Source organism: Camelus dromedarius, chromosome 35, assembly GCF_036321535.1.
Source record: "Camelus dromedarius isolate mCamDro1 chromosome 35, mCamDro1.pat, whole genome shotgun sequence".
In the NCBI taxonomy this organism is placed as follows: Eukaryota; Metazoa; Chordata; class Mammalia; order Artiodactyla; family Camelidae; genus Camelus; species Camelus dromedarius.
The window spans coordinates 3,919,838-3,946,755 of NC_087470.1; the positions used below are offsets into that span (position 1 = coordinate 3,919,838).

Consider the following 26,918-nt stretch of genomic DNA (forward strand, 5'->3'; position numbering starts at 1 on the left):
AGTTGACAGTCGTGAATATTTACGTGAATCCGCTGCTTCACCTTGGATATTAATTTCAAGCTGAGTCAGTTTGTGGCGGCAGCCTCATCCTACATCAGGAATTTATAGTATCTGCTCTTTGAGGTGAAGACCTGACAGACTTGACTATTTAACAGTCTCCCTTGAATTGTTATCTCAGATTACTTTGTCAAAAGCAAAACAGCAGAAATACAGACGTCCTTTAATGCCAATGTGACCTGGAAAGGGTTTAGTCTCTGTGCCTCAGTGGCCTTATCTGCAGGTGGGGATAATGATAACAGTGCTTCCATCAGAGGGGCTGGTGAGGGGAGAGTTAGAAGCACACATGGAGGACTTACACGAGATGCTCATGAATGACCGAATTTAGTGCTCTCAGCCTGGTCAGGCCTCAGGAGCAGAGATGTCAGAACAGAGCAGTCCTAGCGGGAGCTCGATCCGTGTTGGCAGGTGTTACGATCAGTATCACCTCTGTGGGTTATCAGGTAGTTTTAAGACTTGGTAATATGAATTCATGAATAATGTTAGAAGACTAGACATCTCAGATACTGTTTACATAGTTCTCAAGATTTCCTCTGAGAAATGGATGTTTTCTCCCCATCTTAAATCTGAGATGAGTCTCTAAAATATTCTGTATTCCTCCATCTTTTTGCTTTAATTCTCCATTTCTTAAAAAAGAAAGTTTTTAAATGGAGTTTATGGGGACTGAACTGAGGGCCTCATGCATGCTAAGCACATACTCTCCCAAATGATGTATAATCTCCCAAATGATTTTTTTTTAATTTACTTTCTTAGTATTCAGAGGTTAGAGGTCTCTAATTCTTTTTCTGGAGACTTGTCCATGAACCTGTAAATCTATAATTAATGGACAAAACTTGGTTTATTAAAAACATCAATAGAACATTCTGCAATCCATCCAAAAGGAAATGCTGATTGAATTAAAATGTTTCTCCTTGAAGGTGATTTCTCCTTTTTGGTCTAGCTTAATTTATTAACAGCCATCCTCATCATCATAATGACCAAACTCGCTCTGAGTGGACACCTACCTAACACTAAAATGCTTTCCTCATGTTTTACTTCATAGCAGGTGTTTGAGGGTAGGTATCAGTGTCTCCTTTTTTGCAGCTGAGGGATTGAGAGATGGAGCAGCTTGTCCTAAATCACACCCAGCTGGCCGTGGCTAGCTCGGTGCTGGAACCCAGGCTGCACAGGATGCATTCTTAATTGCTCCTCTAATCAGCCTCCCGTTGAGTGGCTACCTGAACTTCTGTGACTCCATAAATGGCCGATTTTAGTGATCTCAGCCTTATGAGGACTTCAAAGGAGAGACACCAGTGAGAATGTGAGACAGAGTGTCATAAATTAAAATTGTACATTTTCACAAATGTTTAATTCTCAGGTAATTACTTAAAAAGTTAATTTTTTAATTTAGTGGTCTGTTAGCACAAAAAACAAAACATTAAAAACAATTATAGTGCCAAAGAGAAGTGGGCTTTGAAAGTCCAACCACTGTTAATGATGTTACTTGTTTTTCTCTAGTGGCCCTTATTGACAGAAATACTTACAAAGACTGAATTGGTTTTATGTAGTCTTAATATGGAAGACAAGATTGTCAGTGAATATTATAAGTAAAATCTTTACTCTTTTCTTTCCTGATGGTGAATATGTAAGTTGTTTTCATGGCTTAAGTACATTTCCTTATTTGTGAAATTTGAGTAATATCGTTTAACTTGTCTGACTGTGAGAGTTAGACGCCTTGTATACAAAGAACCCAAGAGGTGCTTAATAAAAATGTGCTGTCAGAATGACAGATATTTTAGAAGGATCAACTCTGAATACTAAAGAGTGTCGCTTATTTCTGATGCATATTCAATATTTATAATATTTATATATATGATATATTTGAATATGGTTTAAAGTAACAAGGATTCTTTTTTTTTTTTTTTTAGTGTAGTATGAAGTTTTAATGAAATCTGTATCATACTAGTGAGACAGGGACTAGTTAAATTGCCTTAATCAGACGACCTTGAATATTATTTACACAGAATATGTATTGTTACAACTCAGAATTCATGTTGCCGTGTAACCATCCACACAGACATTTAAATTCGTGGAATTCTGACCAGATTCATTAAGTTTAGTAAAATCCACATTGATCATTTTCAGGGAATAAGCTTCTCTCTTTTGTGATTAAGCAAAATTTTGATTTTTTTTCCTGCACTCTTAACAGGTTTAAAATATCAAAACATTGATTTAACAAGTCACTTTTTTAATAGAATAAAGCTCATGCTGTTTTATTATGTAAATAAATGTTTTTGTATTTCATCAATCTTGTATGATATCCTGGCTCTTTGAGAATTATTTTGCAAGATACTTAGATAACCTACTGTTGGAAAAATACAAACGTGACTTTTATGAATATAGGCCTAGTACAGATCTGTTGGTTTATGCTACAGTGCAAGACATGAGGCCTGGGAGAGCTTTGCTGCCGATTGCAGGACAGAACCCATGTCTCAGTTTCCCCTCCTGTAAAATGAAGTGGCTGGACTGGATTCTTTCCTCTTCTAAGATGAGTTTCCATGAACCTATGTCTTTTGTTTATATTCAGGAGTATTAGCAATATCAGATTAAATACTGAATACCCTTCCCTTCCCCCGAAGCAAAGTGCAGTATGTGCTACATAAGCTTTTAGTTATCTGATTCTCTTTTCTGATCCTACAGGCAATTTTTGTGTTGCATCTTTCCCGGCAACCTGGAAGGTCATTTTAGCCATAGGTGGCGCTGTTGCAACTTCTAACAGTCTTAATATTCCTTTTGCAAAAGAAGGCTTAACAAATGTTATTTTGTTTTGATTCCGTTGCTTAGTGCTTCAGAATAGCACAATGTCCATTATGTCTGTCTACCTGGAAAAATTATTCTGCTTATGTCTTAGACTTATTCTGTCATCTCGCTGTGAACATTTCAGACTTGCTGTGCAAACAATGGCAAAATCGGTCTTTTCTTCCAGTGTTAGAAGTCAGTGAGCCGGGATTTTATAAAACAGCTTGAAGCGGCCTCTGGAGCACCTTAAAGCTGAAAAGTGTATTGAGTTCCCTGAGTATTGACTCCGCCGCTGTGTGTTAATTGGTGGTAGGAGGTTTGGTACATATATGAAGGGGTGTAGATTTTTGAGTTGGGTTTGCATGCACGTGCTGCCACTGAGCCACGTGAGCCTGAGTCAGTTTGCTCTGAGTTTTTCCCTTGTCTGTGAGATGGGGACATTCATATCTGCTTTGTAGAATTGTGAGAATTAGAAATTATGTAAAGTGTTTACCACAGTGGGTATGTCAAGAGGGCTCATAAACTTTAGCTGCTTTTTTGTGTGAAGCCATCATTTGAGAGTCTTTGGCAATTACTAAGAAACAGGAAAATAAGAAAAGCTGGTTTTATGCTGAAAGATATTTGAGGAGGTTCCTTAGTTCCTATACCCATAATTAAGCATCAGCAGAGTCAGAACTGTTACACAGTCGCCCTGAACCAACGTTAAGCCACAGAATTCTTTGTTACTTCATATATTTTGGGGCTTAAAGGGATCCAATACTTATACACATGTTGTCTCCAGCAGCCAACTGAGAGATGACACAAAAGAGTAGGCAGGCGATAAATGTCTTATTTGTTACTGATGAAGCCACGTTCTCCATGAACTTCAGGGCTGTGGGAAAATGCGTGTCATGATACTGTGTCCCAGAATTAGAGACTCACCCTGTCCCATGTAGCTCTGTGACATAGCGAGCCTTCCCTTGAGAGGACCTGCCCGTTCATGCACAAAGCTGTCCTGTCATGAAGCCGAGCATCCCAAGTGCTTCCCAATGGTGATCAACACTGGAGGGAAAGGAAGGGTTTCAAATGCCCTGCTTGTCTCCCCGGACTCACACCTCACTCTGTTAGTGTGACGAGGGCTAGCTGTTGGCCAGGGGCCAGGGGTGTGAATGGAGAAGCACTCTCCATGGCCCAGAGGAGTGGTTAGGAGGCATTCCCTCCCTCGGTTTAAACAGGTGGTGGGATGGAAGAGAAGGGTCCTCCCCAAGAGTTTATAAAAGGAGTAATAAGGATTTTCTTTGGGACTTATACTAGCCAGGAAACACATAAGATGATTAGAAGGGAGACTTGTAAATCACTTTGATATTAAGTTGACATTTGTTGAACACCCAAAATGTGCTACATTCTTTTCTGAGAGTTTTACAGAAATGAATCCTTCAATCTTCTCAACAAGCGAGTAAGGAAGGTTTGATTGTTATCCCAGTTTTATAGTGTGGAAATTGAGGCACACAGAGGGTAAGTTGGCCAAAATCACAGAAATAGTAAGTGGCAGAGCTGGTATCTAAACCCTGGCTTACTGGTTTGAGGCTCCCAGAGATGGGCTTTGGGTGTTTAGTGTTATCTGCATCCCTGAATCTTTGTACCTCTGTGCATATTTTAGCCCAGAAAGGACAGGGAAAAGAGAGTTACACAGATGCTCATAGTCATGTATTGGCCACTGTCCACAGAGAGTGAATCGTGATTGGCGTTATTTGTTTTCCAGGCAGTAGATCAGTTCTTATAACAGAAATTTAGTCCATTGAGTTAATCTAGAAACCCTTCCTGCTCTGTTTCTGTCCATGCTTGCCATGTGACTGCCTCCCCGTGATTAGGCCATTGAGAAAATGTACTCATGGTTGAACTCTGATATTTCAGTCTGGTTCATAGTTTCACGTCTTCTGTTACATTAATAAGTTAAGTTTCTGGTTTTCTTTCATCAGTGTGTCATGAGTTTGGTTAATGTGAAACAAGTCCATGGGAGCCCAGGGGTGATGACGGTATAATTTCTGAGCACGTTGTGGCAATTCTACCCTTGCAGACCTGGCGGGAGTATGTCCGCCTTCCTCACTGATTTCCCCCAACAGCAGGGTCCTCTCCCACCCCCGCATGTGAGTCTGGGAGCTCTCTGAGTAGGCCAGTCAGAGGCCAAGTCCACCAATCAGAAAATGATGAAGTATCTGGAAGTGGTTTTAATAGAAGAAAAGGGTTTCCAGATAGTACAATGGGCTGTTCGAGTCCGTTTGGTGAAAAGCTGTCCAGTGTCTGTGGTTGAGGTGCTTCTTTGCTGTTGAAAAGCCTGGATTAGATGAAGGGATTTTAAAAAGCAGAAAGGAGTGATTTCAGGTGGTACGTCCACACCGGTGAGAAGTGATGGATGACCACCTGTGTGAGGCATAGACAGGGTCTTACAAACTTCTTAAAATAACTTTAAAAGCTCTTCCATCTGAGTGCATTTCATATGGGGTCCAGTTCTTCACTGGTCACCCTGAGAGGGCAAATAATTGATGATGGCAGAAAGGACACGGAGGCATCAAAAAGGTCTCAGTCATTTTCCCTTTTTAAAGGATGTGGCAAAGTGTAATATATTTGAGCTGGTTTTTCACTGAACAATTTTTAGTGTTTTCTGGGACTCCCCAATGCCCCAAGGTTCCATGCAGCTGGGTGTCCCCTCAGAGCAGGTCTGTCAGAGCTTGCCCTGGGTTGACGTGGTGTCACGGGGAGCAGGACGGTCAGAGTCCCCGGATCTTCCGAGCTCCGTCTCCTCATCCTCAGTGCCGGGTTTCTCATCCGTGTCTACTTAGGGTTGTTGAGAATCACACGTGATGGTTCAGGTGTGATTTGTGATAGTCTCTGTGATTGGCATATAGTCAATATTTGAAAGAAACACTTTTTTTTTAGTATAATTGTAGCATATAGATTGCAGTGCTTTTTAGTCTGCTTTTTTTTATATAAGTTTATTCTTATTTTTAAATATGCACTTATTTTTATTTATTTTTTTGGAGGTACTGGGGACTGAATCCAGGACATTGTTCATGCTAAGCAGGTGCTCTACAACTGAGTAATACACACCCTCCTTGTCTGCACTTGAAAATAAATATTTCAATGCGCAAAATAGCTCTTAAACACCATCATGGGACCTAGTCACTGTATAGAGAGTTGAACACGTATGCTTTTTCAATAAGAATAAATGTTGTTGAGACATACATTTCTGAATCTGTTAATGTGCTTAAAAACGATCATAGGTAGTGATAAACACGAATCTTTGATCCAGTACTTCTTAGGGTCTGTTTTGCCATCAAGTGAAATTACATTCTACAGAGAAAGCTAATTGGATCTCTTTGATATTTGGATGGTTTAGCAGATGATCAAGGCTTTCAAAAGCTGACAGATTTGTATTTTAAACTAACTACAAAGTTATCTTCTAGAAGTTGGAATTCCTAAACTTGTGAAGTGCCCAGTAATCCAGGGGGTATGTGTCTGTGTCTGTGTGAACGTTTGTGTGTGTGATTTCAGGAATCTAGAAATAAGTTTCATATGGACTTCTGATACCTTTCTCCTACAGTTCAAGGTATAGGCATATATTTACACAAATAAATTGATATTCTTTTGTCATTTTGCATATTGGTGGGAATAAGAGTTTCTCATACTTGTTTCAGAAGGGTTGGGGAGCATGAGCTCAGAAAACGGGAGGAGAAAGAGGGAGGGAGGCACTTCACACTTTGTGCAGGATATGAGAAACAGTAGCTTTTTTTTCTCTTTTCTTCTAAAGCAAACTGGCACTGAATTGTAACCGACTATTACCCAGAATTGCTTTTCTGATCAGATACAAGTGCCTCAGATTTTTCAAGGCAACATGAATGATGAAATGTGTTTTAGCAGTTATCATTAAAAGTAGTTTTATTTTTCAAGTAAAAGGCTATAGCCTGTTCTTCCAGCGGTACATGAAGTCCTCATTGTTCTATGTACATGATCTATGTGCTTAGTTTCTTTGTTTTTTTTTTTTTTAAGTGCTTGTTTCATTGTGGTGTGAATGAATGTTTAAAATTTCTGGATTTTGATCTTTAGAACATGCTGATTTATCAGAGCTGTTAAAAGCCTGATTGTTCTTTGGTCCTTGTTTGTTGGGGCACCCTATTGATTTCTGTTGTCTGTTAAAGCAGGAAATGCTTCCTCTAGCCTGCAGATCATAAAGTGAATGGTTTGCAGTGTGCCTTTAAAATTATTTGAATACATTGAGCATGTTTGTCCAGTGAATTCTGAATTAACTCATTCTGTTGACTTTGCTTTCGTTCTGTGGCTTTTGCACCTCTCCACAAGAATTTGAATTCTCTGTTGCATTTTGTATACGTGTTCTTAACAGGGGAAGAAATTTTGCATTTTTTACAGAGGTGGCTTTTCCTATCCCCTCTGAATGCCTTCTATAATTGATACAATAGTAACCTGTTATTGCAGTGCATAATTCTTTCATAAACTATTTTTTGGCATATTCAGAAACAATGACAAAGAATGATAATAAAAAATATGAAAACCTTCCTTCCTTTGAAGAATAGAAATCAGGTGGTCAGGCTCACGCATGCTTTGTGCCTGACACACTTACTCTCATGTCATTGTGTATCATGATTCGGAGATGGAGTTGCTCCAGGTTTATAGATTTTTGTTTTAACATTTGTGTTGAATTCTTTCTCCAGGCTGATGTTTCCTGTTGGTTTTGTGGAAAGAGTAGAAGGGAAACAAATCCTTTGTTTTGTTTTCAGGAGGCCTGAGTTGATGAGAAAAGTGTTGAGGGTGGGCTGAGGAAAAGAGTGACACTCCCTCTCCTCCCGGCTGAAATTGATAAACAAAGAAATCAATTAAGTGTATCGGTATTTGACCAATAGAAGTTAGAGAGCCCAAAATGGCTAGATATTCCCAATGGAAATTACTGAATTCACCTGCAGAATTATCTGCTTTACCAAGTAGAAGCAACTTAGAGCAATCAGAAAAATCAGTAATATGATGAGATATAAAAGGAATATTATACCTTTTATTTCTGAAACTTTTCTACGGTAAGTTGTGTAGAGCTAAAATTAAGTTTCAAGCACCAGGAGTTAAGAGTGTGGGTAGTTCTGTAGGATCGTTATTCACGGATGTACCTAGACCCTGCTAGAGTGGCTGAAGATGGCAGGAAAAGACCCAGAGGCAGGATTTGTCATCTTAGGGTGTCCTCCATAATGGTTCCATGTGGGAGCCCATGATTGGTTTAACAAATTGTAACACACTCCAGCCGCCTGTGAACTTTAAGAAGAAAAATATATGCTTAAAAACTGCTTTACAAGCAAGTGCCTGTACATCCTCACTCCAGTCTCCTTGCATTAAAAAGCAGAGACAATGCTTTGCTTGCATAGTTGAGGTTTTAGATAGCACTCTGCTGGTTGCAAAGCAAGGACCGAGGCCCTCAGGTATAAACGCTGAGCTTGTGTGCTGTTAGATAGTCTATGATCCACAGAACAAGGACCTGGCTGGTCTGGTGGTCTGCTTTGTAATTCACATGTCTAAAAATGTATCTTGTTCCCCTCACTCCATTACTTCCCTAAAGATACACTAATCCTTTGTACTCATTGTGTATTCTACAATCTCTGCTTCATACTGTCTTTCCCGAAGTTCCTATTACTATCACACAATTGTTAATGAATTTTTCCTTTGATTATACACAATAAATAAGGGTGCAATTGAGAGGCTTGTGGAGTTGGCTCCCTACTCCCTCTCGATTTATTGACTTTTTCCACAGAGACTTGAATAATCATTCCATGTCGGTAAGACTTCTGCCAGCCAACCCACAGTTCCAGGTGAGAAGGATGCAGGTTTACCACTCCTACCCGATGGAGAGAGAGGAGAGAATTGAGATATGCTCCCCCATGGTCGCTTCCTGTCCCACGGCCACTGCAGTTCACCTGCAGCCTTCTGGCCTCTGCTCAGAGGGCCTCTGTCCCAGGACTGACTGCAGCCTTTTCTTCCCTTGTCAACATTTCCTGTGCCTTTCAGAAGTTGGTCTCTTCTCTGCAATTCAACCCTGGCAGATGTGATGGTGGTCAGCGTGCTGGTGGGCAGTCCTTTGGGGACTCCCAGGAGACATGCTGATTCTCCTGAGTCTCTCAATCGGGGTTACAGAACAGTCGAGCACCGAAGGAAGCCCATTCACGTGAGGTCAACAGAGCATTTTATCACTTTCATTTTATTTTTAAATTTTCAGTGGAGAAATTATTTGTAGCAAACTGTTCCAGATATTCGGCCGCCTGCTTTCCTCACCACCATTTCCTTGTTGGCTCTGGTGCTTGTTTTAAGAACCAGGTTTCTTCTCTGGTCATTTGTAGCAGCTGGGCTTGCTGAATCCTTGATCTGCATTTGAAGAAGAATGCTTCTTCCTGATGTGAAACTGATTTTCCTATTTCTGAATATTTCGTGTACACTCAGCAACTGTTTCAAGTGAAATGCTCTTGTCCAATTTTGGTTAACTCACATTTGCTGATCTCCTACTTTCATGCTGAGGGCAGTTTCTTCTTCCTCTAATAAAAGTTAGCAATTTGCATTTACTAGGGAAGGTACTGGCCCGAGTTGCTTTTTTTCTTACCAGTTTTAATACAATTCACCCATTTAAATATACAGTCGTTTTTACTCTATGCCCAGAATTGTGCATCCCATTTAATCTTAGAATATTTTCATTCCCCCAACAGGAAGCCCCGTATGCATAAGCAGTCATTCCCATCTTCCCCATCCTCCCCCAGCCCCAAGGAGCCACTCTTCTCTCTCTGTGGATTTGCCTGTGCTGGACATTTCATTTAAATCGAGTCACTTCATGTAGGTGGAACCGTCTATTGTGACTGACTTATTTAACACTGAGTAACGTTATCAAAGTTTGTCCACGTTGTGGCCTGGGTCAGTACTCTATGCTTTGCTATTGCTGACTAATATTCCACTGTATGGCTGGGCCCCACTGTTTACCCATTCATCAGGTGATAGGCAATTGGGTTGTTTCTGCTTTTTGGCTGTGATGAGTAGTGTCGCCATGAATATTCCTGTAGGAGTTTTTATGTGGACATTTGTTTTCAGTTCTCTTACGTTTGTGCCCAGACAGCAGAGTTGCTGGGTCATTCAGAAACCAAATGTTCAACTCTCTGAGGACCTGCCAGGCTGTTTTCCAAAGTGGCCACGCTGTGTTACGTCCTCACCAGCAAGGGCTGCGCGCTCCGCTTCCTCTGTGTCCTTATTAGTGCTTGTTACTCTTTTTTTTATTATAACCTATTGTTGTGAGTGTGAAGCGGTTTCTCCTAGTGGGTTTGACTTGATTTCCCTTACAGCTAATGATATTGAACATCGTTTCATTGTGCTTATTGGCCATTTGTATATTTTCTTTGAAAAATACCATTTCAGATCCTTTATTCACCTTTTAATTGAGTTGCCTTTTTATTGTTGATTTGTAGGAGGTACTTTATTTTTTATAGATACAAATTCCTTATCAGATAAATGATTTGAAAAAAATTTCTTCTGTGTGTTGTTTTTTCACTTTCTGGATGGTGCCCTTTGAAGCAAAGTTTTAAATTTTGATGAACTCCAATTTATCTCTGTTTTCTTTGTTCCTTGTGCTTTTGGGGTATTATTTAAAATCTGAGGTATTTTATTTAAAATTTTATATATAAAATAACTTAATTCGTAGGACCGTTCTAGGAGATGGGTGCGGTTGTTGTCCCCAGTGTATGGATAGAAGACTGAGATGCAGAAAATTTCTCTGAAATATCAGTTTCACAGCTACCCAGTGCTGTGGGTGTTCAGGCACTCATGTTCGTCCCAAACATCTGTGATCCTCACCACCATGCTCCACTACTGCCTGGAATCGTTAATGAAAACGTCTTTCCTTTTTTGATTCCTTGTTTGTTTTCTCATTGGGGACCTCATCTCCTCATTTTCCTTTCGGATATCAGTATAGATTTATTTTAGGTCTCATGTAGGCAGAAGCATTTCTATCAGTTAACTTCTTTATTACTCACTCTCCAGTGATGATTGTTGCTAGTTGACCTAATCAAGTCATGCTTAAGTCTTTCCTTCTCATGACACTAAAAACAGTCATGACTTACAGAATGCTAAAAGCAGAAAGTACTTGATTGATTTTATTTTGCTACCCAATCAAACCAATCAAATAAAAACCCGCTGTTGACACAGATTATAAGCCCTCCAGGTTAGGGTCACTGTCTTCCTTGTGTTTCATTTATTTGGTCACAGTGTCTGGATAGTGCCTTGCTGTTCAGCAGTTTTGTTAGGAAATGGTGCTCGTGAATCATTGTAAGGACAGAATTTTGACAACAGACTGTGTTGTTCATTTCACAAGGGAAAAGATAATATAGAAATACTGCTCAGATCTATTTGAAAATTAAGCTTGGAATTTTGAGAACAATTCAAGAAACCATACAAAGATTTTTCACTAATTTTAGATCTATCTTAAACACATTATGGTTACATAGCAGAGTAACTTATCAAGTAGATTTGTCAAGAGGAGTGTATTATTGATTATTTGTTTTAGTTGAAATATTCTACCTGGGATAAAATATTCAGTGCCCATAAATGAACAAATATGTTTGTATTTCTATGCAACATGGGAGCAGACTACATATGTTTCAATATAATATATATGACTGTGTGTTTTAATCTGTCTGTCAGTGTTTTTATAGTTTTTCAGCAATGTTGTAACATTAGAATTCTAAGAAATTCACTCCCGATACTACTGCAGTTTGTACTGTGTATCCTGTCTTATGTATGGGATTCCACTGTCCCCTAAGTGAGGAATTTCCTCTCCTATTGAGTTAGAAGCAGATTTAAAGGAACTGTGATTTCTAGGCCTTTGCTCTCCATGTGTTTGCACTTGGGTGTCAATCACAATTTTCCCTTTCTTGAGTTTTCATTGTTCAATTAGAATTTTTGAAAATAACTATTAATATGTTTCACTAGTCTCCCTAGAAACTTGATGTTTTTGTGCTTTTCAGTTTTCAATTTATGAAAATTATAAATGCACACTTGTTTTTAAGTAGTCCTTTTTCACTAGATATTTGTTTACCTCTTTATAGTTAAAATAATTTTTTTCCTAATGAATGAATCACTGTGCATGTTTTACAAGATATCTTACTTTTTATTTTTCTTATTCTAACAGGTATATTCATTGTACAGAATTTTGAAAATAAGGATAAACCCAGTAATAACTTAAAAATGGCCTCTAATCTCACCTGGAGATACAGTTGTAAGGTTTGAAATTGAGAATTACAAGTCCTCTCATGTTTTTCTTCTTTTTCAAGTACGTTTTGGTTACTGAGTCCCTCAAATTCCCATATGAATAGTAGCAGCAGCTAGTCAGTTACTGCAGAGGAGCCCACTGGGATTGTGATCGAGACCACGTTGAGTATACAGATCGCTCTGGGGAGCACTGCCATCCCAAGAGCTCTGTCATCTGATCCAGGAATGTGCGTGGTGTGTCTGTCCAGGTATTTAGGTCTTCTTTAATTTTTTTCAACCATGCGTAGAGTTTACATAGTATTATTTTACCTTATTTTTTTGCCTTTATACTGAGTACAATTGTGCAAGGTACTAGGATCAGAATTGTATTATAGCCCCGCCACTTGCTGCCACCATGGAAGCTGCACTCTTGCTTTGCCCTGTGTAAAATCTTGCACAAAATAGGACCTAAGTAACTCTCTCTTGAATGAATGATTATATGATTGCTGGATGATGCTGGAGAGTCCTTGTGATGATGTCTTTTTCCCAGACTTTCCCCTCTTCTTAACTATGCCTTTTCTCTTCCTTTCCTCCAACCTGGGTTTCAGCCTGCCTGTGGCATTGATTTTCCCTGAGTGTGGACTCTTCCTTTCACTAGTTCACGATAATGTTTCATGCGGGCTATGAAAACTTGCTAGATGTCAAGAAATAGCAAATTCACTGCATGCTAGTATTTTTAGTCTGTGGTATTATATTATCCATTGAAATTAAATCAGGCTGACCCCCTGAGCCCTCCCCTGATCTCTTTTCTCCTTCCTACGGGTGATACTTCTCTGGTTGCTGTCTGTGCCCTTCCCCCAGACTTGGTTTTGGAGTTGAGTAAGTCACCATCAGTGGAGCTCTCTCTTTAAAGATGAAGAGAACATTTGCTCCTTCTTCCTGGTTGGGGACTGGATGAGATGTGGTAACAGATAAAGAATGGAGCCCCATCTCATTCTGACCCTCGCTCTTTCCGTTCCTTTCTCCAGGGGAAAAGAGTACAATTCAAAAATATAAAGATTGTGAGCTAATGAGATAGACAAGACAACCGAACATTTGTTAAATATCCTTTCATGCCGGACACAAATGTATTATACACACAAAAAGCACACAAATCACGGTAGTACTGCGGTTACAAACGTGGGTCCGAGTTCGAGTCCTGCTCTGGAGTGACCAGTCCTGTGAGATGGAGAACTGGTAGGTCGGCTTAGCCTCTCCTGGACTTGTTTTCTGTCCTGCAGAGATGGGGCTCGCTAGGAGTCCCTCTCCCGTAGAGGTGCTGTGGGGTGTAAATGGCGCGCGTCGGCAGCCCGAGCACAGCTGCTCATTCCTCGTAAGGGCAGGATAGCATCGCTTTTGCGGTGACAGCTTTATGACCGTCCCGTGTAGACTCTTAGTGCTCCGAAGGGATGCCTTGTGGTTTGGAGATGGGATTCTCACTTCTGTAAATACCCAAGGATTGTGTTATTGGGCCGTGCTGATTTGAATCTATTCTTTAGAAAGTACATATTGTAGATATATTTTTCAAGCATGCATGCTTTTTTCTTTTATTATTTATAGTTCTACCCTCTCATCTCTTGGTGTGACTTTTCATGGAATCCAGGAAACAGTCCTAAGCCACCTGCCTCTTCACACTTCTCCGTGGTGGTTTTCTTCCCTGACTAGAAGAGGGTTCTGCATAGGAAATTTTCTTTGTTCCCCTTTCCTTGGAGTCACTCTGTCTCCCCAACTCTCACCTGTACATCTGTCCATTTCTCTACCCACTGATTCTTCTGACTTGTTCCAAAAAGCATTTCAGGCAGCTTACAGAAGAACAGATACCAAATAAACAGGTGAGAAAATGGGGCCAAGTTCAGACAGTGAGGCTAGGAGGTGAGCCTGTGTGAGAGTTGCAGGCGTGAGACACACGCCTCAGCCCTGTGACTTATAAGATCGACAGCAACAGTGTGCCTGAGGCTCCCAGCAGACACAGGGAAACAGGGTTTGTGGGAGATGCTCACTGGCTGTGAAATAAATAAGTGGCTTAGGAGATGCCCAGCCTTTCCAGCTACTAAGGCTTAGGAGAATATTTTGAGTTTCTTCCAAAATCAGAGTATTACATCTTTTCTTTTTTCAGAGTTCTATGTATAGTTGGTTACATTCTATACCTGGAAATTTCTCCAAAACTGCTTCCCACGTGAGTCCCATGGCTCGGGAATGGGGTGGTTCTGCTCATTGACGGGTGTAGGCCAGAAACAGAAAATGACAGCCTCAAAGGAGCCTGGGATTTCTCAGATATGTTTTGTCAGTGCTGTAGATTTCAGAAAACTCTTTCACCGTTTCTCTCCATCTGAGGTGGCAGCGTGCTCTCTTAGCAGCATCAGGAGCTCAGGGCCACGGGATGGTGGGGGCTGACTGCACTGCTATCAAGACAGCTGTGCCAGTCACTGCAGGCGTGGTGATTTTACATAGTGCATTTCATGTTCTTTAATAGGTTTCAACAGGTAGTTAATTAGCTGAGTTAATTAACATTTAAGAAATATGATGTTTTGTTGAAAAGACAGTTATAGGCAGAATATAAGTTGTGAACACTTGAAAAACGGTTTCATTACTGAAATTTTAGTAGGGAAGATTTAGTTTATCTTATTTACACCTCTCTTCAAAAGTAACAAAGAAACAAGACAGAAAAAGCAGAGGATGATTTCTGTTCTTCCTCTCGGCTTGCAGGTGCCCTCACCTCCAGTGGCATCCATCCAGACACCAGCACTGACACTGGCCGTGCTCAGAACTGCCTCAGCCCTGAAGACACAACTGACAAATAGAAGGGGGCTACGCCCTATGACAGCAGATGCTCTCACTTTGTGGGTCCTTATGTAACTGCGCGGTGTTATTCAGGATCGCCCGTTCTACACTTTGTGACGCTGCTGCCGTGTCTCCTAGTTATTTCTGTAAGTACTAGTGTAATTTTTTCAATGTGTGGTACTAGACATCTAAAAATGCTTTTTTCAGATGAAAAATAATGTGTATTTAATATAATAAGTCTGAAAAAAGGGACAAAAGTTTCTATCCTGGTCCCACTACTCAGAGATAATAATTAACACTTTAACATCTATTTTCTGTTCTTTTCATCAGTGTGTATTACGTCTGTCATAAAAACCAGCGAGCACTCTGTGCCTGTTTACTGTGTGGAGACCTCCATTTTCCATTCGGCTTATTACACATTTTTCTACAGTATTCTCTCTCCCCTGGCATGATTTTTAATGACCAGTATAGCATTCTGTCTTGTAGAGGCATCGTCCATTTTACTTCGGACTTAAATAAACTTTTAAATTCCAAGTATATTTAACTGAAATACTGAAAAGAGAACTGTGGTGGTACCGAAAGGCCCCTACATCCCTTCCCCTTTTTTTCCTGAGAGTAAAAACTGCTGACAATGTGGTGTATATATTTCATGACCTTTATGCCTGTCATATATATATACACATACATACATGTATATGAGAAATCTATGTATATGTGTGTGTATATATGCTTTATTGAAAAATAAGGCCATACTATATGTTTTGTGCAGCTCGGTTTATTCACTGAGGTGTATATCATAGACGTCCTCCCACTCCAGACTCATCCGGTCCTTTCAGATAGAGTAGAGGGGTCTCCTGATGTGCAGTAGATTTGGTCTCTTGTGTAAGGACACCTTTGGTGGGAGAGTAATGTGGACAAGGCCTTGGACCACGCCAAAACGCCTGCCCCTTAGTGCCCACAGCTCGCCTTGATTTACCGCATCATTGTCTTGATGGTGGATACTTAAGTTTTCTCCATTTTCCACTGTCAGAAAGGGTGTTTGACTGGCGTCCTTCTTGTACAAACATTCCTGTGATCTTGTATGAGTATTCCTTTAGTTAAGGTTTCTGGGAATTTAGTCCCTGGATGTGACAATTACATACATCACAGGATCCTTTCAAGTGACTCTAGAAATTCCTTCTCCTGCGGGGAATGAAAAGATGTAGAATAACTTATGTAACCAATTCTCTATCGCTGGATATGATTTCACTTCAGCTTTTCTTCCCACCATTGTAAAAAGTGCTGTGTAAATGCTCTGATGAGTACATCTTTTTGAACTGATTTTTTTTCTAAACGAAACGATTCCTAAAATGGAGTTCAGTCTGTGTGTACACACATTTTTCAGAGTTTACATATCCATTGACACGTCGTCCTCCAAAAAGATCGCTCAGTTTGTTCTCTCAAAGATGGACACTACCTAGAATATTTTTTAAAAACATTTGCCAATATGATGAGCAAAATTGCTTTTTCATTGTTTTAGTTTGCACTTGATGACCAGTGAGGTATTGAGCATTTTTCACTCATTAGCCATCTGACTTTTAAAAGGTGAATCATCCCTTTTGTCCTTTGCACACATTTAAGTGAGGGAGCTTCTTGTTGCTTTGTGACAGCTCTTTGTATGTTATGAACATTAACCCCTTGTCTTCATTAACATGTATCACAGAGCTTTTTCTTGTCATTTCTTGCCTTTCATTCTGTTCAGTAGGTTTATTTTTGTTGTGGCCGAAAATAATCTTAAGACAGTAAATGTCTTCTTTTTGGGTTTTATCCTTGATAGTATTCTTAGAAATACTTTCTTATAATGGTATATATCTCCTCTGTAGGATTTTTTAATCTCTATGATGGAGATGATAATACTACTTGTTATAGTGAGGAGAAGTTGAATTACTATGAGCAAAGAGTTGTATTTGCTGTTATTAGTACTTTCTAATATTTACATCACTATTTGTAATTTTTCTTGTGGTCATTATGACTGGAATAGAATTTGTTTTTTCCAGGTGATTCTCTGATTGTCCCAAGACAATTATTGAATTCATACTTTGCTCTTTGATTTGAAATCCCACCTGTACAAAATATTTATGTACACTAGAGTCTCTTTTTGAGCTCATGGTTTATTTCTGTCAGTCTTACTTTCTTACTCCAGTGCTATATCTTACATATTGTAAAAATTTATTTAATATATGACACTGCGATTTTTTTATTCTTTTTTCCATCCCCAATTTTCTTGTCTAGTATTATGACTTTATTATTCCTGAAGAGTTCCAAAATATTTTGCTCAAGTTAAAAAAAAACAGATAAGAGCTGTCATGGGATTTTTAAGTAAGTTTTGAATTATCTTTAGGAGAACGTTCATCTTTACAAAACTGCTTTCCTCCATACAATATGTTGATGTCTTTGCATTCACACTTCTTACTTTACCCCTCAGTACAGTCCTGTGTTTCTCCATGTACAACATGGGCATTGTTTTTGAGTTTATTCCAGGTTATTGTTGATGTTTTTGTTAATTTTGTAAGTGAGAATTTTTGCTATTATATTTTTTAACTGTTAAAACTGACACCTAGGAAGGCAGATTCAATTTGTAAATACTCACTTTGTAACTTGTCATTTAAAATTGTAAGTATTAAGTACTTGTTACAGAATACTTTCTTTTCTGTTTTTAAAAATTTGTTTCCAAGATTCTCAAAATGGTCATAGCTAAGTAGTATAGGTGGGGAGACAGATGGAGAGAGGTAGTGTGGCTCATGTACAAACTGTGAGCACTTTCATGGCTGCCTTTATGCTGGAAAAGCCACTGAAGAGCCCAGGTAAGTCCAGGGGTGGCTTTGTATGCACTTGAAAGCCAGCTTTCCTGTCTGTATGGAGAAGCCTGGTGAGTGAGGCAGGTATATGATCAAGGTCGAATGGAGGTTATTGGCTGCACAGAGCACTGTGTCTGTGAGAACAGCAGACCATAGCCATGGGAAATGCTTGGTGCCAGGAACAATGCAGGGAGCTGGGAAGCCTGTCTGTTAAGGATTTTCCAGCCCTGGGAGTGGGAAGATCAGACTCTCCATTCAGATCTGAGTTTGAATTCATCCTCTTTAGTTTACTGGTCCTCTGACTTTTCTCAAGTTATACATCCTCTTTGAACTCCTGTTTTCTTGTCTCTCAAAACAGGAGAATTACGGCCTGCTGCTAGAGTGTTTGATCAGGGTAAATAATTTGTGTCTATAAGATGCCATGTACAGTCACAATCTCAGTGAGAAATGGGCTGTCGCCTCTTCTTCTGCAACTCAGTGCTTGACGAGACATGGGGGAAAGTCAGTCCCTAATTTGTGTGTGATGCAAGTAGGAAAAAAATTAAAGTCTTGCCTTTCCCTAGTAGTATTCTTACTCCTTTGCTTCATTTACTTCTTTCCTCCTTTCCTTTCCCCTTTCCCCTCCTCCATCAAAACTCTCTCAGAACACGAGATTCAAGTTACTTTAAAGGTTGGCTCATCCTCATGAAATGACAGTAACATAAAAAAAATCTGTACACATCCCAGAATGCATTGTATTTGATTTACACACACACACACGTGCACACAAACACACACACAATCAGGCTACCTCCCACTTGCAGAGGGAGAAGGAGCACTTTTTCTGAGTTTTCATTCACTGAGCGTGAGAACAAAGTCTCTTACGCAGACTTTCACCAGCCTTCGTGCATGTTGTTTTTAATTGGATTTCTGCTTTTTGGCCATAGATATAGTATCCTAATAGAAGAGAGAAAGTGAAGACATAGACAATCTGCTGAGATATTGGTGTCATCATATTTGAGTTGGAAATGGCTTAAGACAGCATAGAGTCATAAATTTTTATGGGTGAGAATCCATGATGGTGTAACTTGGACAAGAACCTGGGTCTTCTGCCATCTTGTCCATGTGGGTGAAGAGGCAACTGGGTGGGGGATGGCAGGGATCTTTCTTGCTTGAGTTCCATGGTCTTGCTAGTTTTCATTGCTAAGCTGCCTTTAGTTTATGTCCATGAGGCCTCTCATGGGAAGGTCACTCTGTCCTGATAGATTGTTTCTTATCAGCAAAAAGCTCTGGACCCACTCATATTTCCCAGAGTTTTCTGCTGACCTGTTGACACTTTATATAAATGAGACCTAAGAAACTACTGAATATAAAATCCTTATTGTTATCGTTTGCCCTCGAGTTCCATAGGAATGGGGTGCTGTCTCAGGCTGTCTAAAGCTAGATCTGAACAAAGATAGGGTGATAGGCTGTGCTGCTGGACCTCCACAGTCGAAGGGGATTTCCACCTTAGTTTTTAGAATCAGGAAGATGAGTTCAAATATTGCTTTTACCAGTAATTATCTTTGTGACTTGGGGGAGAAACTGTACTTTTTGTGTCCAATTTTCTTTGTAAATAAGTTCAGTATTTATTTTAAGGTTTCTGTTTTAGAATTGAAAGAGCTAATTCCCTCATTTATACCTAAAATAGTGATCGCGTGGTTCTATGCTGGTGCCTTGGAGGTTGATTACTCTGGGACTCGGCAGTGAGAATGGGGGTGGTGGACCCCTGGATAATAGAGCTTATATTCCAGAATATGCTTGTAAAAGACTGGATGTGCAGTGGATTTTTAGTAAATATCCACTCCTTTCCTACTCTGCTTTGATTGTGTATATATCTTTATACTAATATATGAACAATTTTTATTGCAATTTAAATATCTTTGTAGTATTTACAATATGTAGCTATAACAAATAGGTGAAATAAAATGATTTGACTTTTATTTTCTTTTCAATAAGCAAAACAAAATAAAATAGAAAAGAACAAAGTTTTGAAGGAGAAGAAATAATTTTATTTCCATGGAATCAATTCCGTATAATAGGTTTTTTGGTCGTGTTGTTAAACAGCATATAAAATTGATTGGTTGTGACATACTGGAAATGAGGAAACAGTGGAGACATACTACCTCTAATGCAGTCATTTATTTACCAAGTCCAAACTCGTTCTGCTTGCTGCATGACAGGCCAATAAATCGGGAGAGGAGCTTTTGGAGTAAGGAATAGTGACTTTATTTGAAAAGCTGGCAGACTCAGAAGATGGCATACTGATATCCAGGAGAACTCTCTTCCCCAAGTCAGAATTCAGTCTCCTTTTATACTAAAAAGTGGTGGGGGTGTGGTTGGTTGTTGCAAACTTCTTGCTGTACGAATTGATTTCCTTGGAATCCTTTGTTCTTGCAGCTGTCCATGTGGGTCAAATCATGGCACCCCTGTAAAACCTCAAAAAAACAAAGTTTATTCTTTATTTTGCAACTTGCCATCTCTACATAAGTGTAGAAGAGCTAACATCCTTAAAGATCAGAGCCCGCAGAATAGGCCCTCCTGGATATTTCAGGCTAAAGGCAACTTTCTTTTACAAAAGGTGCAGAGATAACAAGTCTTAGCCTAGAAAACAGGGTACAGGTTTAAAGACAAACGAACACATCTAACATGGAGTCAAATTTGTTCTTTTCTATTACAATTTCTTTTTCCACCTCATAGATAATTTTAGTAAGAAACATGAGCAATTTTTTTACTTTTGCTTCTTAATAACGGATAAGTGGCCCAACTAAATTTTGTGAACAGGGATGCTGTGCGGGCATAGGGGTCACAGCAAATTCTTGTTGGGGGTGGTCGACCCTGCAACATGTCTGATGCCCTGTGAGTGTTGGTGAGAGTCCCCCTAACCAGGGGCTCTCTTCAGGAACCACCATGTGGGCATTGACCTCTGGAGACTTCTTTTTCAGCTGTAGGAAATTTTTTTAGATGCTGTGATGAAAAAATCACTCCAGCTGGGGATAATCAGGGAATAAAGGAAGGGGAAAAGGGCTTGGAGTAGTGTAGAAGAGAAGGACAGAAGATCAGGGAGCCTGGGGGCTTGGGGGCGGGGCCTCGGGAGAGAGAGTAGCAGAGGTGGGGAGGGTCCCGGCTCCAGAACCAGCTCCTGCACCTTTCCCTGCACCCAAGCCTCACAGCTTTTAATTGGGCCCAAGACTCTTTCCTGTCTGGATGTCACCCTGGGCAGAACGTTGAGAATCGAAGGTAAGGGGTGGGCAGCACTCACCTAGGGGGTCACTGAGGACTTTGGTCAAGTCCACAGTGCCTTTTCTAGTCATGTGTCTTCACCTGTTCTTTATCTCAGGATCTGAGAAGCAGGAGCAAGGAACTCAGGGAGAGATCCAGGAAGACATCTGACTCTGTTAAGAGACGACAGTCACAGCGACACGGGGAGCGAGGACACTTGCAGCAAAGTAAAATGACTTCACAACTATTGCATCAGAGCTGCAGGTGTGAGAGAGCCTAAGCCTGTCTCAGAGTGCAGGGGACAAGAGGAAAGGAATGGTAAAATTAACACTGACAATTGAAATTTTGTTAAATAGCCTGCTAATATTAATTGTATCAAATGAATGTATGCAGGTGTATTTCTATGATCATTTATAGTTACACACAACCCCACCAGCCCCTCTTTCTCCCATCGGGGATGGGCTTTCTCAAGCACAGTGCCCCTCCTGGTTGAGTGGGCCACGCTGCGGGTCCTCGTCTGGGGCCAGGCTGCTGCAGGACACTGAGTCCCCGAGGCACGGCCTGGGAGACATGACAGGAACATCTCTGCTCATAACTGAGAGCCTCCGTTTCCCCCTGCAGTGTAAGAATGCCGGTGACTCAGTTAGAAGCATGCATCCAACCCGTCCTTCCGTGTCATCACCATCTAGAATCGGTGCCTGAATCTTCTGAATTTCTCCAGAATGTGGTTTAAAATCACCTTCGACAATTGAGTGTGTGTCCTCTTACAAGTGGAGGAATTGCTGCCGTTTCCCTGGAACTTACTCACCACTAGTCCATCTGATTTTTCTGTGCTAGGATTCAGTATGGCCTGCTAAAATATCTGGAGTCAGATCTTGAAACACTGATGAAGAGGATTATTTATTTTATTTCTTTATATGATAGTGTTTTACTTTCAAAATTCAGAGTTTTCGGTTCTTTCAAAAAATTTTTTGGGGGTTGGAGAAACAACTTTGCTCTTACCATCTCTGTGACCTGTTGCTTTGTGCCTCTCACCTGTCTTCTGTCACTTGTGAGGTGGTTCCATTTGTGACCCTGTCAGGGTTGTTCATGTTATAAAACATATAGTCTGTTAAAGTACAGTCCCTTTTACTCCGAAGACATTCCACAAATACTCCTTAAATCTGGGTGTGGTTTTAAGAAGACAGAATCATTAGAACATGTACTTGCAGGTTGCTAGTGCAAAATCCCCAAATCAATAGTCTAGCTCAACATCTAAAATCTTTCTAATCTACCTTGGGTTTGTATGGATAAGTGAAGCAGTTTGCTAAGAACTCAAGACCAGGGTTAGAATACAGGCTGGTGTAGCTCAGCAGGTCCTCCCAACCTGATGCTCTGCCAGAGGGAGGGGCCGAGGGGAGAGGGCTTGTCCTGCCCTCCCTGAGCTGACAATTTGATGGCAAAGATCTTTATCAGGTGAAGAACTGGGAGTTTCTTCTAAGAAGAGTGGGTTTGAAAAGAGTCCTAAAACCGCGGGAGTGACACAATCCCTTTTGTCTCAAGTACGTGAGAGCGGCTGTGGGGACACTTGGGAGACTCATGAGTCCAGGTGTGCAGTGTTGGTGGCTTCCACTTGAGCGGTGGGACGGTCAGTGGGTAAAAGCGAACAGATTGAAGGCATGTTTAGATGGTAAAAATGAAAGGATGAATGCTGTCTGTGAAGGTAGGATGGAGGAAGGCCCAGGTTTCTGGGTGGATTAATGAGGTAAGTGATGGTCCTGCTGTGCTCTGAGGAGGGAAAGCTGCAGAGGGAGCTCTGGGGGAAAACTGATGAGTTCAGCTGTGGGTGAAGTGAAAGGCTGTTAGATGTGTGGACTGGGAGATCAGGTGAGAGCAGGTACTGAGTAGGAGGAGGGGAGAGAGACCTTCAAATCATTTTGTCTTGTGAACATACAAATAAGTATGAGTAATGACACACAACACCTCTATATTCTGGATTAAAACCCAGTAACATTTTTCTATATTGACTGCAGAGGTTCTTAATTATTTTTTAATAGAAATAAAAAAATAGAAACAAAATAGTGAAGTTAATGAACATCTTAGAGTTGATGTGTGTCCTTGTATGTATTTTGATACCTCATCTGTTTATAACCATAATCTACAAAAAGTTAGCTTGTTTAGCATAAGTGTTAAACAGAGGGACGTGAAACACACTGTTGGGGGTTGAGGCTGATCACCTTGGGCAAACTATGTCGCCTCTCTGTCCCTTAGTTGCTTCTTCTGTGACTGCCTCCAGGCCCCTCATCACAGCTGATTTCCTAGACTAGATGTTGGGAGGGAGGCTGCTGAAGTGGCTAAGAAGTGGTAACTGCTTGGGATACTGAAGAGAGAGATGAAAACCGATTAAAGCCGAGAAACTGAGTACAAATACCCTCAAAAAAGGAAAAAAAAAATCACAAAGTGTTTTGAGCCACTTAGCGTAAGGGAAACAAAATCACGTGGACCCAATTTTCTTGAGCATATGAGTATAGTGGGTGGAAGGGTGTCATCAGAAAAGTGTTGAGAAAAGGCCTTTTGGTTTCCCTTGACATTTGCAGTAAGGATGGGAGCAGAAGCGAAAACCCCCTGTTCACTGTGGAAGGTGCTTTTTTTTGCAAAACTGACCAAAGGTTGGAGACAAGTCATCAGCGGTGCTGGCAAATGAAGAGACTTCTGGATTGGGTGGGGCACTTGCTGTGACTTCCAGGTGGCCTGCTGGCTGGGGGCTGTGAGGCGGGCAGTAGGTTTGCAGGGTGACCTGGGCATAATTCCTGGCTCTGAGGCTGCTGGTCTGACTAGCAGACCTGAGCACCCGCAGACCTAATGGGGCAGCTCGGGATGTGGCCTGGGACACCTGCCTTTCTGAGGGCAAGAAGAGGGCTCCCCTGAGGGGGTGTCCCTGCGGAGAGTGGAAAAGTCCTCCTGCAGGGGAAGAAGTGCCTCTGAGCAGGGGGAAGGATGCACAGGCAAGACCAGCCTGAGCATGGAGGTTTTGGGAAGCCGGAAGTCATAAAGTGGCCCAAGCAGCCTTGTTCCTGCGAGATTGGAAGGAAAAGATGCTGAAAAAGCAGGCTAGGGTCAGACCGTGTTGTGGGTTATGAGTGACAGTAAAGGACTGGTCAGGCAGGCACGAGAGAACCCTGTGGGCGTCCCAGCTGGGGCATCACGCCAGAGGGAGGAGCAGAGGTATGGACTTTGCCACTTATTAGCTGTGTGACTTTGAGCAATATCACCCCACCCCTCTCTATATATATCTTCATCTGTAAAGTGACACAGCTCGTGTCATCAGAAGGCTTAGTTTAGCTCTGATCCTTTAGTCCAGTCCTGTCAGTGCTGCCCTGCAAGGTTCTGCAGCAGCTGCTCTTACCCTGAGAAGGGAGGGCGTAGAGGGATATTGTAGTGCCCGAGGGCAGGAAGGGGTTGCTTTAAAAGCAGACATGTAGCCGCCTGCAGCTGCAGGCCTGCAGGCAGTTTGGTTGATGGTCCTGGAGAGGACTTTGGAGGCCATAGCATCATCTTAAAACTTGTTTTCCCTTGGGGACCGGATTTGCCTTTGCAGATTAATGTTGAATATTTGGGCTTCTGGCAAAGCTGTTTTCAAAGATGAGTATATACATAACATATAGTATAAAATAAAATGCTTTTATTTAATCTGTGGGACTTTGTAGCTGTTTGGAGCAGTTCTGTTGGCCTGGTCTCCACGGAGGACACTAGGGGTCAGCAGAGCGTGCGGGAGGGCAGGCCAACCGCTGTGCTTCTGCGGGGGGTTCTCCCCAGCATGGAGCTCTGTTAAGTTGAATCTTCTCTGAGTTTGGTTGCCAAGCGTGCAGACAGCAAATTAATGAGTTCTGGTGGGATTGTATAATGACAGGAAGAAAGAGGAAACCGTAGTTTTTCGGGACTAGAACATGCTTTTGGTTCCTGACTCAGTGTGTTCCATTACAGAATTGATGAGTTGTGTCTATTCTGGGACTTCATTGAAATAATCGTTCAGCCTAAAATTTAAGAGTTATGTTTTCTTTGGCGGGAGGCCTCGAGCCTGGATGACAGCCTCTCAGATCTCTGAGGGACTGCTCCCAAGAGGTAGGGGAGGAGCTTGGATAAATAGGAGCTTTACAACAAAGACCAGGTACTTGGAACAATAAAAGATTGCTTGTTATCTAAAGAAAGCCAGATATCTCAAGTTCAAGTATTTAGTGCTTTTCTATGTATGGGATGAAGCAAACATATGGGTTATTGAATTCATTCCTTTGGCAAGCACCTAGCTATCTAGGGACAGTATCCTGTCCTTTCTTATTCTGAGTCTGCTCAGAGGGCACCACTGTGAGTGGCTGAAAGGCTGGGTTTCAGGCATATCCTCGCTGGGGTGTGGCAGCAGCTGCTGAGGGCTTGGTCTCAGCATTCTTTGTTTACTGACATGGTTGCAGTATTTTCACTCACATTGTAGTATTTTCATTCACAGTGCTCCCCCTTGGTCCTAAATTCGACCTATATTTTGAGAGACATTTCATGACCAATTTTGTCCCACGGTGCTAGGATGGCTCATTCCTATTTCAGGTGAAGAATTTTCTGAGCTGCCATTCAAGGTGTTAGGTTTTTTTATCAGGGCCTGTTGATACTAAAAGTTTTCTGGATCGCCTGTCTTACTATTCTATTATGATCCAGGAAATGTTTGCCCTTCGTTGCTCATTCCCATACCTAGAATCACACTATTACATTTATTTTATGCAGGGTTAAAAATTTTATCTATTTCTTCAGGATGTTTAGCCATCATCAATCTTGTAGGCCTAGTTACACGTTGGGAAATGTAACAGACAACAATTTAATAAAATAGAGATCATATAACTAATATAGCTAGTAACGTTTTTAAGTAACGAGTAAGAATTTAATAGTAGAGAAGTTGTATATTTGGGTTAAAATTTTGCTTGTATTTCTGATTGAGTTTGAGTGATCTTATGAGAAAGTTCATATTTATGGTCAGGCTCCGAGCAGGTATTAATTGGCCAGGTGAGTTCTCCCACGTTGTAAGATCAACAGTGGCCTAAACAGAACTATAAATTATTTTTAGAATAACGTTTCTGAGGGCTATCTAGTTAGAGCCTTGGAGTAGGGAAACCCACCAAGGTAACACAGAAGTACTAGACATAGGTAATTTACCATAAACTTAACAATTGGAGTAGTTCATAATCAAAGGTAGGAGAAATTGTCAAAGTAATTGGTATACAAGCCTGGTCCGTTGTCTTGGGTCAGCTGTCGAGCTCAGATGTCGTCTTCTTCTCATCCTGGCCTGGTAGCTTTTTCACCATTTTGGCATTGTTTTCAGGTGAGCAAGTGCTCTATAGGCCAGTGCATTGCAGTGGCTGTTTCTGATAGGAAATGAATCCGAAATTCCGTTTCCTTCAGCTTTTGTGTGTATGGTCTAGTTAAGAGTACTTGATAAAAGGTCTTTCCATTCAGGTTGGAGACAGTTCTTTAAGTCATGCATGTTCCAGTATGTATAATCCCCTGGCTTAGGTCATGGAGCATTGGAAATTTACACAAGGATAGATTACTGAGCTTCGGAAACAAACCTAGAGTATCCTTTTCATAATTAAATTAAACTGTACAGCAATATGACATAAAAGCAAGGAATGATCTGGGAAGTGTCTTAGTAAATATAGACTTCAATTAACAAAACTAGAACTTAATATCCAGTAAAATATAAGATTTTTTCTCTCTAAAATTACCCTCATTTTTCTCAAAGCCAAATCAAGATTAATTTCTTTACAAGTCAAGTCTGATTATTTGATCATATAGGCTTTTTTAAATTGGCTGTGTTGGAACTTTTAATAAGGAGTCTCATGGTAGAATGTTAATAAGATTTGCTAAGGCCTGGAAAGCCCCGTCAACGGCTTGTCATGGATTTCTGCCTTACAA

General features: G+C 40.8%; 1 long non-coding RNA gene across 2 annotated transcripts in view; it reads left to right on the top strand.

Annotated features, from left to right (window-relative positions):
* LOC135319944 (uncharacterized) overlaps positions 1-26,918 on the top strand; it is an 88,944-nt gene that overhangs the window by 42,588 nt on the left and 19,438 nt on the right. Inside the window, exons 5-8 of one of the 2 annotated variants that reach the window (XR_010379027.1) lie at positions 12,171-13,323; positions 14,243-14,302; positions 14,833-15,053; positions 21,103-21,302. This is a non-coding gene — a long non-coding RNA (uncharacterized LOC135319944). Of the gene's footprint in view, positions 1-12,170; positions 13,324-14,242; positions 14,303-14,832; positions 15,054-21,102; positions 21,873-26,918 lie in introns of those variants that run through there. The other variant, XR_010379026.1, reaches the window with a different exon arrangement.